At 40.3% G+C, this 17,393-nt stretch overlaps 1 protein-coding gene across 1 annotated transcript in view; it reads left to right on the top strand.

The window, feature by feature from the left end:
- Window positions 1-547: 547 nt before the first annotated feature.
- The window catches only part of LIPC (lipase C, hepatic type), a 174,484-nt gene continuing 157,638 nt past the window's right edge, over window positions 548-17,393 (top strand). The window contains exons 1-2 of the mRNA XM_024761422.1: window positions 548-760; window positions 16,916-17,012. The gene's annotated coding sequence lies outside the window, so the exon portion shown is untranslated. The remainder of the gene's footprint in view (window positions 761-16,915; window positions 17,013-17,393) is intronic.

Here is a 17,393-nt window from a genome sequence, read left to right as displayed (position 1 = left end):
ACTGCTCTATTGCATGAGGTGGGAAGTGAACCCATATCTCCCTTTGACTGATCAAAGAGAAGCCATCAGAGACCTGAAGCTCCTGCAACTAAAAATAAATCAAGTTATTCTGGAGTTTATCAGATTATAATATTATAGGATATTTATTCCTCAATATGGTAATACAGCATTGCCTGATTTAAGGTTATCTGGATCCAAAAATACCAAGACCATTTTGGAAAGTTAAAAATGGGCTGTAGTTTAAACCTCAGACTTTCTTAGCTTTCCTCTCTGTCCCTCTTTGGTCCTCGGGAGCAGAAATGAGTAAGAATTCAGTTTCAATTCCTAGCAGCTGTAACTGATGCAGAGGTTCCAGCTGTGCAGGGGCTGGAGGACGGCTAGAAGGAGAACCACAGGCTGAGAATCAGTCCTCATGTCTGGGTGCCCACCAGATGGCTTTCATTGGATGTAGCACAAGTTACACGATCCAGGAAGTAGAAAACCCACCATTGTTTCGTTTGTTTTCCTTAGTTTCAGTTTTTCGCCCCCTGATGAGAAGAGCCAGGCCAGCTTCAATACCCATTATGGGAGCAAATAACTTATTTGTACAACCTAAACGCTTGCTTAATTAAATGGAAAGCAAGGCAGTGATTTCTGACAGGGCTGAACTTAAGTCAAGTTGTAAAACTCCACAGTGCAGCCAGAAGCAGCGACGGACAGTTGAACTGAAACCTGGGAACACGTCAGGGGCCCTGGACCACTGCTTCTCAGCCATTTTATTGTAAGTTATTCCCATTATCTCAGAGAGAAGTTTGAGACATGGTTAGAGAAAAGGATGGAGCTGATTACCCCCATTTTGAACATAGATCTTTGTTTTAAGATCATGCTTTATATGATATTGCCAAGAAACTTGCTTTGAATGATATTTTCAAGTTTCAAAGCAAGGCATGATGTCTATAATAGCAGATAATGACAACTACCTTCTACATGTAATAATTTAATATGCTTTAATATACTTCTATTCCTGAGCGTTCTTGATCTTATTTACTCTTCACAACAACTCTGTGAAGTTGGTACTCTTATTAACATAATTTTACAGATAAGGAAACTGGTAGCCTCCTAACAGAATCATTAAGTAACTAGCAGAAAGTCCACAGAAATTTTGTTGATTGAAAGCACAAGTCTAGAAAATATACATCTAAATACTAACAATGGTTGTCTCTAGGCTCTGAAATTTGGGGTGATTATTGTTATTTTGTGTTATTTTTCTACTCTGAATATATAGTAAGTTCATAATAAAACAATAGTAAATATGAAAATAAATATGAACTTTAGATCATAGTACAAGAAGAAAATAAATACTAATATACTGAGTGCCCTATCTGTAGTAGTTTCTGTAAACATTCAGATATTTCAGCTGTTGCCACTGTCATCTTCAGTATGGTAAATTCTAGAATACTCTCAATTTCTCTCTCACCCTCTCTCTCTCTATATATAAAATATATATTATATACAATAAATAAAATTTAAATATAAATTAATTATAAATTTAAATATAGATTATATAAATTTATTTCTATTTGTTATACATAATTTATAGTATATATAGTATATATACTCTCACTATAGTATATATATAAAACAATATTGTGATAACTGACAATTTGAATATGGACTATGGAATTAGAAAATTGTATAGTATCAAAATGAAATTTTCCAATGTTCTTAACTGTTAAATTTCCTTAAGTTTTATAAGAGAAAATGTCTCTCCCAGGAAATATACATTGAAGTATTTAGGTATGTATGTACATCTGCAACTTATTCTCAAGTGGTTCAAAAAAAAATTCATATATGGAGAATGAATTATAAAGCAATCAGAGAACAATAGAAACAAACAAATGGTGAATCTGGCTAAAGGTGAATCTAGTTTTTAATATTTCTGCAAGTTTAAAATTATATACAAACAAAAATTTACGACAAAAACAAACAAATAAATGGCTGACAACTTCTAACAACAGCAACAAAAATTCTCCTAAGCAACAGGGTCAAGTAGAATATTAAGGACATGATAATAATTTCTGAAATATTATAAAATTGAAAATACCACCTATTAAAAATGACGGGGGTATGAACAAATCAAGACTCAGAGGCAAAGATATAGATCTATGTGCTCTTATTTTAGAAATAAGAAATAAGTGAACTAAGCACTTGATTTAAAATCTTATGAAGAATGTCAACATAAGAGAAAACAGAAAGAAAAGAATAAAGATGAACGATAGAAATAAGCTAGAAAATAGAAAATTGGTAGCAATAATCAATAAATTTAAATGCTCATTCTCTGAAAAGAGTATAAGATAGATTAAAACCCTTGTAAATATAATAAATAAAAGGTATTAATCAACAAACTTAAAAAGGAGACTGGTGATTTAACAACTGATATAAAGGATTTTAAAATATAAATTATTGGGCTTCCCTGGTGGTGCAGTGGTTGAGAGTCCGCCTGCCGATGCAGGGGACACGGGTTCGTGCCCCGGTCCGGGAAGATCCCACATGCTGTGGAGCGGCTGGGCCCGTGAGCCATGGCCGCTGAGCCTGCACGTCCGGAGCCTGTGCTCCGCAACGGGAGAGGCCACAACAATGAGAGGCCCACATACCGCAAAAAAAAATATATATATATATATATATAAATAGATTATTGCAATGCACAATTTATTATAATCAATTTGAAATGTTTAGTCAAATGGACAATATATTGGCAAAATTGGCAAAACAAGATACAAAAACATGAAAATAATGATGGAGAAGGAAATTGAGAAAGTTATTAAAGAAATACCTCATCTACCAAAAAAAGTATGACCTAAACAAATACACTGAATAATATTTCTATGAATTCAACAAACAGATTTTCCCATACCACGTAGTCAGTTCCAAATCACAGAGAAACAAGACCTGATACTCAATTCATTCTAAGAGATAATTATCATCCTCATCCACAGATCTGTAAAACATACCACACACATACACACACGCATAAACACATAGGCTTAGGACGGTAAACATGCACAAGTACCAATTCCAATACAACTGGTTTGAAAAAGTTAGAAGCAGACTCAGGCACATAGCAGATTTTCCAAAAATAGTTGTTGGATAAGTGAATAAATGAATACATGGGAATACATATAAATGAAGAAACTAATGCAGTCAATTAGCAGCATCTACTAAGGGCATGCAAGGTAGGAATGGCTTGTGCATATCATCTATCTGCTAACTTTTACCAATCACTTCACCATGTCAGACCCAATGAACATAGGCAGAAAAATCATTTTTAACTGAACTTAGAGAATGCAGCTGTAACAAGAGCGCATGGTGACCAATAAAGGTAAATTCTAGGAATGTGAAAGATTATGGCAAATCGCAGAATCCCTTTTTAAAAAGAATTGCTTCTTTTTTTGGTGAGATTTAAAAGAAAAATTGAAGAAATGACGACACAAAGGATTGGAGGGTGACAGAATACACTATCCCAAAATATGCCACTTTGGCATAAGGATTATTTTAAGTTACAGGCACTTGAAAAACATCAGATGTGAGAAGGGCATTCTTATCTCTCCTTTTACTCCTAAAACAGGAGATAAAAATTCCCATATGGAAGATGACTTCCCAGTAACAGAAGAAAAACATTTTCCAATGGGGAATCAAAGCCAAGAGAATTCTTTACCAACAGACCCTGTTAAAATAATTTTTACATTCCTTTAACCTCTCTTCATAATGTAGTTACTTTTCCACAGTTGCCTCTCTTTGTTCAACCCAGTATAAAAGATTGTAAGTTTCACAGTTTCTTTGGGTCTTTTGAGGGCTCCCATGTCATGTAACACTTAGATAAATTTGTATGCTTTTCTCTTGTTAGTCTGTCTTATATCAGTTTAATTCTCAGACCCTGCTAAAAAACCCTAAGAGTATAAAGGTAAAATTTTACCTCCCCTACAGGATGTTCCTGAAGGAAAAGACTGATGAATCTGACTACATGAAAATTTTAAATTCTGTTCAACAAAAGACATTACAAGAAATGTGAAAAGACAATGCAAACAGGGAGAAGATATTTTTCTTACTGGAAAACACTTATGAACTAATAAAAAGGTGGGCAAAAGATATGAGCAAGCAGTGGATAGCAGAGGAAATCTGAATGACCAACAGCACATATAAAAATATGTTCAACCTTACCAGTAATCAGAAAGATAAAAATTAAATCAATGAGATACCATTTTACATCCATCAAACTGGTGAGAATGAAATAATCCAGCACTGTCAAGTGTTGGTGATGATGTGGAAAAATTGGAGAAACATTCACATTTTGTTGATGATGTATTCATTGGTATAACCATTTTGAAGAATAAACCATCAACATCTAGCAACACTGAAGAGATACATATCTCACAAGCCAGGAATTTCACTTCTAGGCGTAAACTCTAGAAGTTCACTTGTGGAAGATGGAAGTGTGTTGCAACATTGTTTTTAATAGCAAAAAACAAACACACAAAAAATAAACCACACAAATATCCAACAACAGAATGAAAAAATTGTGATATACTCATACAATGGGGCCATTTATAGCAGTTTTATCAACAGAAGTAATCTCAAAAATATAATGTTGAATGAAAAAACAAATTGCAGATAGATGAGTATAATAATTTATACAAAATATGCTATATATTTATAGCTACATACCTATGTTGCAAACATAAACAAAGATGAAACTCATAGGCACCAACTCAGGATGGAGTTGCCTCTGAGGAGGAGAAAATGAAATTAGGTTAGGGTAGAGGAACAGAGGTATACAGGTGTATTTCTTAACAAAAATAGGAAGCATATACAGCAAAATATTAGGATTTGGTGGATCTGTGTAGCAAGGTGATATTCACAAATAATAATTATGCTGTGTACTTGAAATTACTAAAGTGTTTAATAAGCACCTCAATTTTAAAATACATAAAAATATATAAACTACTGTATAAAATACATAAACATCATTAACAGGTAATTCAGAAAGAAAGAAAATATCCAATAAAAATGGAGGTGATGGTAAATTCAACTTTAACTCACTAGTAAAAAAAATTAAAACATACACATACCATTCTGGCTTATCAACTGAGCATGAAATTTCAAAAATGTTAATAGCTAATATTAACAAGGGGGAAGGGTGGGCACACCCATTCACCGTTGATGAGGACTTAAGATGATATACATTTACTTAACATAGCAGTATATAAGAAAAGGTAAAAAAAATATGTACATATATTTATAACTTTACCTCAGCAATTCCACTTTAAGAAATTTAAGCAAAGGAAGTGATCAGAAACGGGGACCAAGATTTATGCTTAAGTATGTTTATACCAGCACTGTTACTAATAGTGATATCTGAGATACATGAGAGTTAATAAAAAACAATAGGGAATGAAGCCAATTATGGCACATCTATAGAATACAATGCACCACAGCTGTTTCAAACAATATTTTAAAAGAATATTTAATGCCACTGAAGTATGTCATTAATATGTTGTTAAGACAGGTTATTAAAGAGTTTGTAAAGTATGTTAGCAGGTATTTTTTGAAAAACAAATATATAAACAGGAAAAATAATTTAGAGGTATCTATACAAAAATGTCAACAGTGCTTATCTCTGGATGGTGAAATTATGGATCTTTTTTGCCGTGTTTTTGATTTTATAATAGAGAAAGTTATTAAAAATAAAACATTCACCAAAATAAGCTTTGGTTGATTAAAGATTTAAATATAAAATCTAATTATGGAAGAACTTGCAGAAAATCGAAAAAAAAGGGTTATCACCTGTCTGGGGGAATTTTAACTTTATCAGCTTTGAGGCTATTTAAATGATTGCACTATAAAAATCAGCATTACAAAAGATATTTTTTTAAGAGGGAAAATATTTTTATCAAACATTACAAGGAATTAAGATCTATCAAAAATAGCTAATTCAAATTTGTAAGATAAATGTTAAGATTTCCAAAGATAAATAGGTAAAAGACAGAACCATTCCCATAAGGGAAATAGTAGACAAACAGTGGGTAAATGTTAGTACTCACCAGAAATCAAAGCAACGTAAGTGAAAGCAGTCTGAAAATGACGATTTACATATTCTAAAAGAAACAAAACAAAACAAAAAGGTTGAATGCTAATATTCAATGATGGTGAAGTTGCCCAGAAATTGACTCATACATTCATTTATAGCAGTATTGTTCCCACCCTTCAACCAGAAATGTTACTGATACTGACCACAGTTCCTGGCCTTCCGCAATCCATAGAAATTGATTAGAAGCCAGACAAGAAATTTAGGCAAGTCTTTACTGGGGCTCCTGCTATAGCAGGAGGGAGCAAAAACAAGTAATAGGTTCCCTTGCTTGCTCCCTGAGGGGGTGGGGGGCAAGCTGGTTCCTTATATGGGGTGGGGGTCAGGGTAGGGGTGTATCCAGGGGTCGGACTGGAGGGATGGCTTAGATGTTTTGCCCAGGCTCTGGTGGTGTTGTGTGCAGGGGGCATGCGTAGTACCCTGCTTTTGCTCCTGGCTCTTCAGAAGTGGCAGTTGGGTTGTCTGGTCTTTTTGTATCTTTTGTCCAGAATTTGCCCCAACTGCGCATGCACAGAGTTATTTTTAGTCCGTTATAGTTTCTTTGCATTCTGTTGCTCGAGGAGAGGTGTGTCCAGGTGCAAGCACTGCAGCACTTGCAGCAAAGGGTCCCAGGTCCCAGCCTGTCTCATTATCATTAAGAACTTGTTCTTAAGAAATAATTTGGCAAAAGCAGAAAACTGCCTCCTCACTTTCCCAACTTCCAAGTGTTGAAACTCCCAGGGCTCAGCCCTTTGACAGCTTCTCTTTAATATCCACATGCATTGTTTGGAGGATCTCACTTGTGTACAGAGGCCTCGCTCCTCCTGGGTCTCCAGGTAGAAAGCAAAACCAAGCAGCAATTTTCCTGAGGGGGAGGGTGGAGGTTGAAGGCAGTTCAAAGGCTCTGAACTCAGTTTGGGGGCAGTGGGCAGCAAAGACAGGAAGGGCCAGCAAAGAGAGTCAGAGAGACACCTAAAGCAAGCTTCATCGTAATATTAATTCCTTACCACGTTAATAACTAAAATTCCCAGGCTTTATCCACTTGCGAGTAAGGGTGAGGTCCCCAGGAATTCCCTCATTGCAATAGCCCTCAGCTCTCCTGCTTCCCACTAGATCTCAGCTGCCCTTGACCCCTACTTCCTAAGTCTGCAGGTATTATTTTTGTGAGGTAGCCCATTCATATTTTGGTTTCCTTGCTGAAGCCCATGTAGGGGAGCCAAAATTTGCCACCCCAAAAGGTCTCTTTGACACGCAGATTATTTTGAGATGAAAATAATTAAAGCCCAAAAGACTCAGGAAGAAACTGTGACCTTCTCCCTAACTACCTAAAAGAATTTAGACAGAGGGCCTGTTTCCAGAACACAGCTATCACCAGAGATCTCTGCAAAGAATATGGGGTAAGTGTGGTAGGAAAAACACAGCAGGGCCTAGAGATCAGAGTCCACTCTGTGTCCCATTGTTTCTGTGTGGTCCAGCAAATGATTGTTTAACAAACATTTGCTTTTCCATCTTCACGTGAATTGCGTTCCTCTCCTTTTAAGTCCCAAACCACTACCCCCAACATCCTCTTGTGTCTTTAGCTGAAGATGGTATTTAAGGGGAGGGCTTTGGCCATTTTGGCAAGTTACTCAGTTTTCCTGGGTCTCTCCCATGTTATTAAACTTTTGTTTACTTTTTCTCCTGTTAATCTGTCTCCTGTCGATTTAATTCTTAGACCAGTCAGAAGAACATACAATGGTAGAGGAAAGTTTCTTCCTCCCTGACACCTATAAACCACTTAAGGTGGGCACTTTAGCACTCCCTCTATGCCTTCTAGGAGAGCCTTGACCAGCTAGGAGCTAGACCTTTCCCTCTGCTGGTGGCTGGCAGCTGCCTTGGGCCCCTGTGGCAACAAGGGGTGTCCTGCTCTTAGGTCAGGAAGCAGAACTGCTTGGGCCCCCAAGTCTCCTGAAATCTGTGTGTTCCACAAACACACTCACCCACTTGACATCCCAGCCTGGGGTCTCTCCTTCATGTGGGTTCTTTTATTGCTTAAGAATGTTTGGTTATTTACCATTCTTCATTCTCATGGCCTTGTGAGGTTGGAATCACAGGTTTCATTATCCCCATTGTAGAAGCGTCACAACAGTGTAGAACTGGACTCAAACTCAGATCTTCTACTCTACTGTCTCTCTCCATGGCACCAAGTATGGCCAAAAGTAGGTATTGCTACACATATTGACAGCCTATCACTTTCTTTATTGTTTACACATTGCCTGTGAAAAATGGAAATGGGAAGTTACTTTTCTATCAAGAGCTAAAACAAGCAGTTTTGCTCCAGAGATGATATGATAGCAGAAAGAAAGAATGCCCAGAGGCAAGGAGCCCTGTGTAAATCTGACTGTATTCTCCCAGCCCCAAAATCCCAATTACACACCGGTTGACCGCTGAGATCTAATCGTCGCTGTTTCCTGAGGCATCAAAATGATGGTTCTTTCTCCCAGGATTCCACCGCCCGCCCCCGCCCCCGCTCAGCCTGACAGTCAGATTAAGTTATCGGAGTGGAACTGTGGAGAGAAAAACAGTTCTCTCCAGGGTATCACTCCAGTTACCATACATTTAAAGGAAGCCTAGACACAGCAATATTTTTGTTCTCCTTTCCCTGAACTTTGCCTAGAGATAAAAGGTCCCTCCCCATCCTGGTTCACTCAGAGCAAAGCACTTACTCAAGTGCCTTCCTCCCTGCAAAACTCAGGCTGCTAAGGAAAGGGGAGGGTGCCTGTGGGCCTCACCTGAATAATCTGGCACTTTCTCAAGGTGGGAGAACTGAAATTGGGGCTGATGGCACTGGGCCTTTCCAGCTGGGCCCCAACAAGCGTTCTCCTGCCAGGTGTCATTTGAGCCAGGAGAACGAGACCGACTTTGGTTCAGAAGCAAAGGAAAGCTTTATCTTTCCGTCACAAAACGAAGAGGTGAGCATTCGCTCTGTAGAGTCAGCCCTCCCCCGGACAGGCCGTGGAGTGGACTGCTTTCTAGGGATCTCCTCAGCAGGGACGGGATGTAGCTACCCAGGGGCGGGCACTGGGCGCGCTGCTCACGTTCCCGGCGCAGCGTCTCTGCACACGGCCCGCCCCCACCGCCATCTTGAATTGCAGTGGCGCGTGCAGCGCTTCTGCGCACGCTCCGGAGCTGAGGTGCCGGGCATAGCCGTTTCACACCAAGAATTCTGGTCTGAAGGGCCTGGTACAAAGCCTGTGCGCGCGACCCCCTCTGAGCAAGTGCAACTAGACCAAGCATAAAGGAAAAGGAAAAAAAAAAAAAGGTTAGACTTTATCACCCAGATTCTATTTCTATTTCCCGGGAATTGTTAATGGGCTTCGCTGGTGACAATGGGGTCAAATCCACACAGGAATCCTGACCCAGAGACCTCCAGGAATTCCTCCTCGCGTTTGAAAATATTCACCCCCTCCACCCGACCCAAAGGAAAAAAACTTCCCAAAGGCAGGTTTGCACTACCTGCCGTGGGCAGAGCTTTGCGGTCAGTTCTTTCCTGTGCCTGCTGCAGACTCTCTGGCCCTTGGTTGTGACCCCTGGGGTCTAAGGAGTCAGACGGGGATACACTCACCAGTGACTTCCCAGTCCTGACTCCCGAGAGTGACCTCTCCAGGCGGCGAGTCCTGTCCCTAGCACCCCTGGAAGGACCCCTCTGTGGGCCTTTCCCACTCTAGAGCCTGCTTTCTCTGGCCATTAACCCGAGAAAAGGAGCCACATTTTTCAATTTAAATTCAGGGTTAGCTGTTCTAAAACTGATGATGGGAAGTATTCAGAAAACAAATATGTTTTGGAGAGTGCTTTATTTTTGTAATACAAAGGAATGCATAACAACTTAGGGAGTCAATTTCAAAATCAAAACCAGGAAGCATAGACCCTATCTATATTATTTTTTCAAAAACACTATAAATCTATTCTTTATTATAGTCAGTTAAATGGGTAGAAAAAGAGAAGGGAGGGAACATGTATGTGTAGGAGAAATAAAATCATGATGAAAGACTGTAATCAGTAAAAAATAAGGATAGCAGGCACTGTGCTAAGCACCCTTCACGGATTATTCTCATTCTTCCCCCAAATCCTATGAAGTTAATAATAGTACTGTCCCTCTTTTAGAGTAGGGAAACTGAGGCCCAAAGATTTTAAATAATTTGCTTGCTAATGGGTCTAAAAACAGAGAAGCCAGCAAGGAAATAACAAATTCTCTGCTATCATAAAGCCTCCACTCAAGAGACAAATATCAAGAGACAGTCTTTTCCTCCAAAAGAAACAGTTATATGTAACCTGTTATCTTAAAATTCTACAGCTAAATAATTCCTTTATCATTTCTTAACAATAGGAATGACAAGGGAGATTTTGTGCTTCAACAGAAAACTATGCACTGCCCACACCCAGCACAGCCTTCCTAGGTTATCTGATTCTAGAGGCATTTTACAACTGTGTACATTGTAGATAACTAACACAAGTGCAAAATGCAGGTTCTGTGCTGTCCTGTAGAAGTTTGGTTGACTTCCCCGGAAGCTAAATGTGCTTCCACTTGCCCATTCATTTCAACATCCCTTTATCCATAGAAATTTGTGGAGGTTTTATCTTCTCCTTTGAACTAGTTTTAACACCCTGAACAGCTTCCTCATTAATGAGTTAAATACTTACCATATGTTAGTTTTATATCTGAATGAGAGTCATGATTTTACCTTTTTTTAAAAAAAAATATGTCTTAACAGAATTATCAAAGCATGTCAGAGTATCTCGTTGTTGCATTCTGGAGGACCCTTAGGCATGACCTAACCCAAATGGTTTCAAGAGTAACTGGATGACTATTGATGGTATATAAATTAGGTCTTTTGTAGCAGTCTCACCCTGACAATTTCCTATCAAGCACACTGTCCTGTCCATGCCAAAGCTTCCAGGGCAAAGGTTCCAGTCCCCTCATCTTGGCTGGTCTTTTTTACTGCTGATTAGGGAAAATTAATCTTTGTATAAATTATATAATTCAACCATAATATCTCCATTACATCTGTCTTCTGCTATGTTTCATGGGCTGTTTCAAGCTATCTCCATTAAATAGCTGAGAAACGGCTTGAGAACATTTGTTTTTAAAATAATAATAATAGGGGCTTCCCTGTTGGCACAGTGGTTAAGAATCTGCCTGCCAATGCAGGGGACACAGGGGTTCGATCCCTGGTCCGGGAAAATCCCACATGCCACGGAGCAACTAATCCCGTGTGCCGCAACTACTGAGCCTGTGCCTGTGCTCCGCAACAAGAGAAGCCACTGCAATGAGAAGCCCGCACACCGCAACAAAGAGTAGCCCCGCTTGCCACAACTAGAGAAAGCCTGCATGCAGCAATGAAGACCCGATACAGCCAAAAATAAATAAATAAATTTATTAAATAAATAAAAATTAAAAAAATAAAATAACAATAATAAACACACACTCTATGTCTTTATCTGCAGTGCAAGTAACCCGTGTCCCCTGCATCAGCAGGTGGACTCTCAACCACTGCGCCACCACAGAAGCCCACAAAATCATTTTTTAAAATCTTAGATACATGAAGAGCTCATAGCCAATTCCTACAACCTTGGAAAAACTACCTTTTGTTGTGTGTGCTTTGGAGTAAGACAAACATAATTTCAGATTTCATTCCACCACTTACTAGAGTGTGGATTTGGGCAACTCAGTAACCTCCCTAAGCCTCAGTTTTCCTCTCTGTATAAAGGGAATAATCATACATGCATCATTATAGGGTTGTTCCTGAGGTTTCAGTGAGATCTCACAGAGTCTGGTATCTTTGGGAGTTGGCACCTGAACTGTTAACCCCTGACTTCTAGGCCTGCGTAGGAATTGATGACTAATCATGACAGTAAGATACCCTGTGGAAAAGTGATGAGTCACTGGCAGCACTTGAAGCATATCTCTGGGAACTGTTCCTGATTTCTTGTAGCCAAGGACTTCATTTGCTGAGCTCAGAAAGCTTTTGTGAAATGACTGTGTGACATGGAGCAAACACCAGCTGCTGTAGAGAGTCTTTGGCCACTTCGATCTAAGTGGTGCCCCAGTCCTGCCTGATGCTGGGAATAAGGACAGTGCCTCTGGCTATCCCATTGTCAGAAGCACTGGGACCCAGAGAAAGAGAGCTGCCATGCTAATGGCTCACCTTCCCAAACTGTGCCCTTAGTTTACTGCAATCAGCCAATTCAGTTCATAGCTCGGTTGGTCTCCCTTAGGAGCCCAGCATGAGCACCCCTCATCAAGCCCAACCAACACCCGAAGCAGCTGTAGGATGCTGGCACAGAGTCTACTATGCCCACCCTCTTTCCCACAGAGGAGAAAACCCTTGTCAAACTTGAAGGAGCCAGCAATGGTCTATGTCTGTCTAGCTGTTCAAAACCAACTTAAATCTTTACTTCTTTTTGCTTCCAAGCATAATGCAAACAGAGGAAAAAGGTTTTCCATTCTACTGGAACTACTAAACTCATAAAATGCATATTGGTTCCAGAGTATCCAGTCACAAAAAAGATAGCTGTGGTTTTGTTTGTTTGTTCTTTCATTGTTCCACAAACCGGCAGCTGTAATTCTGATGGGGAGAATAAAAGGGCCAGCACAGATCAGGAAACATAAAAATAAGTGTAAAATGAGTTCTCATCTCTTTGCTCCCTAGCTCTTCACTTTAGACTCTGGGAATGAGAGAGTATCAGAGTTTACAGGGACCCAGAAGTCCTTAGATCCAATCTACATAGATTAGACATGTGGCCTCAGACAAGGAATCTCAGAGTCTCAGTTTTCTCACTTGTAAAATGGAGGAACTAATTTTTGTCTCATCTGTTACAAAAATCAAATGAGCTCTGATTGTGCCAAGCACATTCCATGTAATAACATTTCATCCTCACACTTCCATTTTACAGATGAGAAAACTGAGGCAAAGAGCAGTTACATTATTTACACAAGGTCACACAACTAGTCAGAGGCAGACCCCATGCAGAGGTTAATCTGAAAAGGTTAATCAATTCAGGCATGATGATCTTGGATGAATAAATACCTGCTTGAAATGCTTGAAACATTCTTTCAAATAATCTAAAACATCATCTGCAATCTTGTGTTCACCTTTCATTTGTTTACTTGTCTTAAAAAACAGATAAGGAAACAGATAAGGAAAAGGTTAGACTCCAGGCCAACCCTTTTTCAAATAAGGACATGTTCCAAGCCAGCTCAAAGAAGTGTCCCTACCTGTTTTTGTTGCCAAAAATGCGGCCTCTGTGCACCAGTGCTGAATCGAATCTCGGAGACAGAGTTTTGGGTAAAGTAGAAAAGAATAGCTTTATTGCTTTGGCAAGCAAAGGTGGACACAGCAGGCTCCTGCCCTTGAAAACTGTGTGTCCCCGACCTGGGAGGTTTTGGTGAGGAGTTTTATAGCAATAGTTCAAGTGCGAGGTTGCTGATCAATTAGGGTGTGTGAGGGGCCTGCACTCCTTTAATCTGGTCTCAGATAATCTCTTGATGAACTTCTCTGGTTCCTTTAATCTGGCCTCTCAGGTGGTCTTCTCTGGAATGAAGAATGCTACATCTTCCATTGAGTGGGGGGAGGGGGGTTAGTTCTATAAAGAGCTTAAAGATATTGTTATGTGTATCCCTTGAGGTGGAACCATGACCTGGCCCCAAGGCTGCACTATTGTTCCTTGACTGCTCCTCCCTTGTCTCTGCATCCCCTCCCTTCCCTGATTAGCAACTGTTCGAACCTGCCCTTTGCAACTCAGGGAAGGTCATGGAGGCTGGAGCCTGTTCCCTACAAACAAGGAATGGGGGACACAGAAAGGCTTTCATGTCCAGGAGCCCCACAGGGTCCTGCTCAGTTTCATTCCCACGTAGTACAAGAATGTCCACACAGATCGATCTGTGCCCCATAAAAGCTTGGTCATTTTCCTGGTGGCAGCCTGGCCCCAAGCAGGTGTAGGAGAGGGTAGTCATTTTCCAATGACGTGATCCTACAAACTTTATAAATTTCATTTTGGAAGTGGAATAAGAATGAAGAAAGCAAGCTCAGTGCAGGCCTGAGGAAAGCCAGGGATTGAGGGCATATGGTTTAGAAAACTGACCCTGGATTCAGGTGGCCTTGATTTCCTCTCCCTCAGCCTTTTACTGATAAAATACGGTTTTGTTCTAGTTCTTAATCTCTTGAATCTCAACTGTAAAATGAGGGAAATAATAGTACCAATCCAAAACGTACTGTTTCAATTATTCTTTCCTCGGAATTCTGCCAAAAGGCTACAATTCTCAGGTATCCCCAGCATCTGATGATGAAAGCAAGAAAATCTGATTTTGAATATAAAGCCCTGTGTCTCCCATCATGAGAGATTTTCACCTTCATCCCACGCCTTCTCCCTCCTCTTGCTCTCTTTATCTATGTAAAATATTTTTTCTTCTGATTAACTTTCTTAACGCCATTACACTAAAAGGAAAGGTTACGTTCAGGTCATTAAAATCCAGCCTCTTGAAATCTCTATTTCTTCAAGAAGCTCTTCAAATTAAAAGGAAGCAAGTACAGGGCAATTTTTAAGGATCTAACTATAAGACCATTATTATTTTAGATTGAGGATTGCAGACAAGAGAAAGCACTGGGCCCTACCACTATGTACAATGCTGATAACTTGCTGGAGGCTTCAGGCTCCATGGGATCAGGCCATGGGAAATGAAGTGTCCTCCATCAACTGCTGGGCTTTCTGGGGTGTGGAAATGACTAAAGATCCCACTAATGGATCTACTGATTCCAGTGTATTGATGGGGTCAACTACATTATAATCAGGTCCCAAAGGCCTGGGGGCCATTGCATCCCTCTACGGCAGAGCCTTCACACATTTTTAATGAAGCACTTTTGTCAGTTTGAAAAAAATTTTGAGTGCCCTCCAAAATACATGGATATTTATCTGTTTATAAAGTATATAGCACTAATACCTTACATAGTACTGTGTACAAGTGATACAGTATAAATATAAGCAATATATATACACAAAATTTTCAAAGGTGATATCTTAGTTGGTTTGGGAGGCTATAATAGAATACCATAGACTGGGTGGCTTATAAACAACAGAAATTTATTTCTCACAGTTCTGGAGGCTGGGAAGTCCAAGATCAAGGCACCAGCAGATTTGGTGTCTGATGAAGGCCTTACAGATGGCCGTATTCTCATTGTAACGTCACATGGAGGAAGGGGCAAGGGAACTGTCCGGGGTTCATTTCATATGGACACTGATCCCATTCATGAGGCCTCTGCCATCATGATCTCATCACCTACCAAATGCCCTATCCATTTACCATCACCCTGGGGGCTAGGTTTCATATACTAATTTGTGGGGGACACAAACATTCAGCCTAGAGCAGGTGATACAAGAAAAATCAGAAAGATCTATTATTTTCTTCTTGTGCCCCAACAGATGTCTCAAGCCCCACCCTGAGGAAATGGTTCTCAAACTTTGGGTGACCAAGAATAATCTGAAGAGTTTGCTTAAAATTAAGGTTGTCCAGGCTCCAGCTCTGGAAGTTCTCATTCACTTGTTCATGGGAAGAGCCTATAATTCTTTTCCTGAGCTCTCAGGCTGACTCTGATTCCAACCCTCAATCAGATTTTGGAACCACTGATCCAGACCCTTCTGTTTTCCTCCCCTTTTAATTTTCCACTAAATTTTAATCCTGTGATCGTGCTGTTATCTACCTCCTGGACCCCCTACATGAATTAAAAACAATAAAAATGGTAAGAATAGCTGCCATTTATTATTTCCTGCTTGGCAGGATTGCTAAGGGCTTACCTCTTTACATTATCTCCTTTAATCTGATCAGGTAGATATACTTAGTCCCACTACACAGATGGAAAAATCTAAAGCTCAGAACACTAATGTCTTGCCCTAGGTCACCCAGTCAGGAAGTGATAAGCCAGGGACCTTAACTTAGATCTGTCTGATTCCAAAGCCTGGACTCTTGACCACTAAGCATACTGCCTCAAAATAAGTCACTGTAATTTACTGAACCTCTACTATGAACCAGGCACTTGGCTGGGCACTTCACATATAAATCCGTAATACTAATGACATACCTGTGTTTGTAGAAGTGTGAATCTCAGTCCGCAAATTCTGATGTGGAAGAAATACCTTTATTTTCTGTAACCCACCTGAGTTATGACCCCAAACTCCTATTATTTAGGCCCTCCTAGATTCTTTCTTCCCCCGCCCCACCCACAGTTCTGGATCTGACACAATACCCAGAAATGGGGTTAGGGGTAAGCACCTGATCATCTGACATCAGACCACATAGGTGACCACTAAGGGGCCACTCCTCCCCATCTTCATGACCTGTTGGCACCAGAGGCTTACTGCTACTCACACCCCATGGCAGGCACAGGGACATCTTTTGTCCCCCTGCTGACACACAGCCATTTTTTCTTTGGGTTCTTACCACTTTCTGGAAGCAAGGGACTGTCCCCTCTGCCCTCATAGACAAATCTCCCTCTCTCCCCACCCACTTACAAAGCCCAAGAGACTCTCTTTCTAGTGATGGGATGGTAGGGGTACTCTTTCTCCCTTCACATCCCTTTGAAACATTTTTAGCCTTTTGCTTGCCATTGTTGGTTAGAATTCACTTACTCTAGGTCCTAAGTTTCAGGAAGACAAAAGGTTGATAGTCTTCTCTCTACTTTACTCTTCTTAAGTGGAAGGGAGAGGGTGAGGGAAGAGGTTGGGAGAAATATATTGTTGATACCTCAAAGTATTATCTCCCGCCCATGTTCTCTTATTTTACAGGTGAGGAGATGGAACTCATTAAGGTTAAATAACATTTTGCCAGCTAGTTGATAATAGACCCAGGATCCCAGAGGCACTTGGATTCAGTGGTTTCTTGGTGAGTTAATCTGTAGAGTGAGGCCGGGGGTGGAGTTGGTGCCTGGCAGTACCCAAAGGATAAGAGATGAGGTAGACCCAGGGGAGAGGAGCCAGGTAGATAGTCAGCTGATTTTAGGTTCCAACTTTCTGGGAAATAAGTAAAGTGGAACCTTCAGATCCTGCTTAACTATGCAGGTAGGATGGAGCCAGCCAAGAAGCCAGCACAGAAACCTCTGCTCAGAAATCATGCATTTGACTAGATGGTCTCCAAGGTATAGTCCTCTGGAAGCTGGTGCAGCCACAAGACACTACAGAGTTAAGCTCTGGCCTAGGATCAGTCTGTCCAAACTGCCGGTGGTTTCAGAAGGTCCTATCAGTTCGTTTCATCCGGGCAATGATC

The sequence above is a fragment of the Neophocaena asiaeorientalis genome, unplaced genomic scaffold (assembly GCF_003031525.2).
Source record: "Neophocaena asiaeorientalis asiaeorientalis breed wild unplaced genomic scaffold, Neophocaena_asiaeorientalis_V1.1 scaffold2, whole genome shotgun sequence".
In the NCBI taxonomy this organism is placed as follows: Eukaryota; Metazoa; Chordata; class Mammalia; order Artiodactyla; family Phocoenidae; genus Neophocaena; species Neophocaena asiaeorientalis.
The sequence above is the reverse complement of the archived record's forward strand: the minus strand, read 5'-3'. Positions and strand labels throughout refer to the sequence as shown.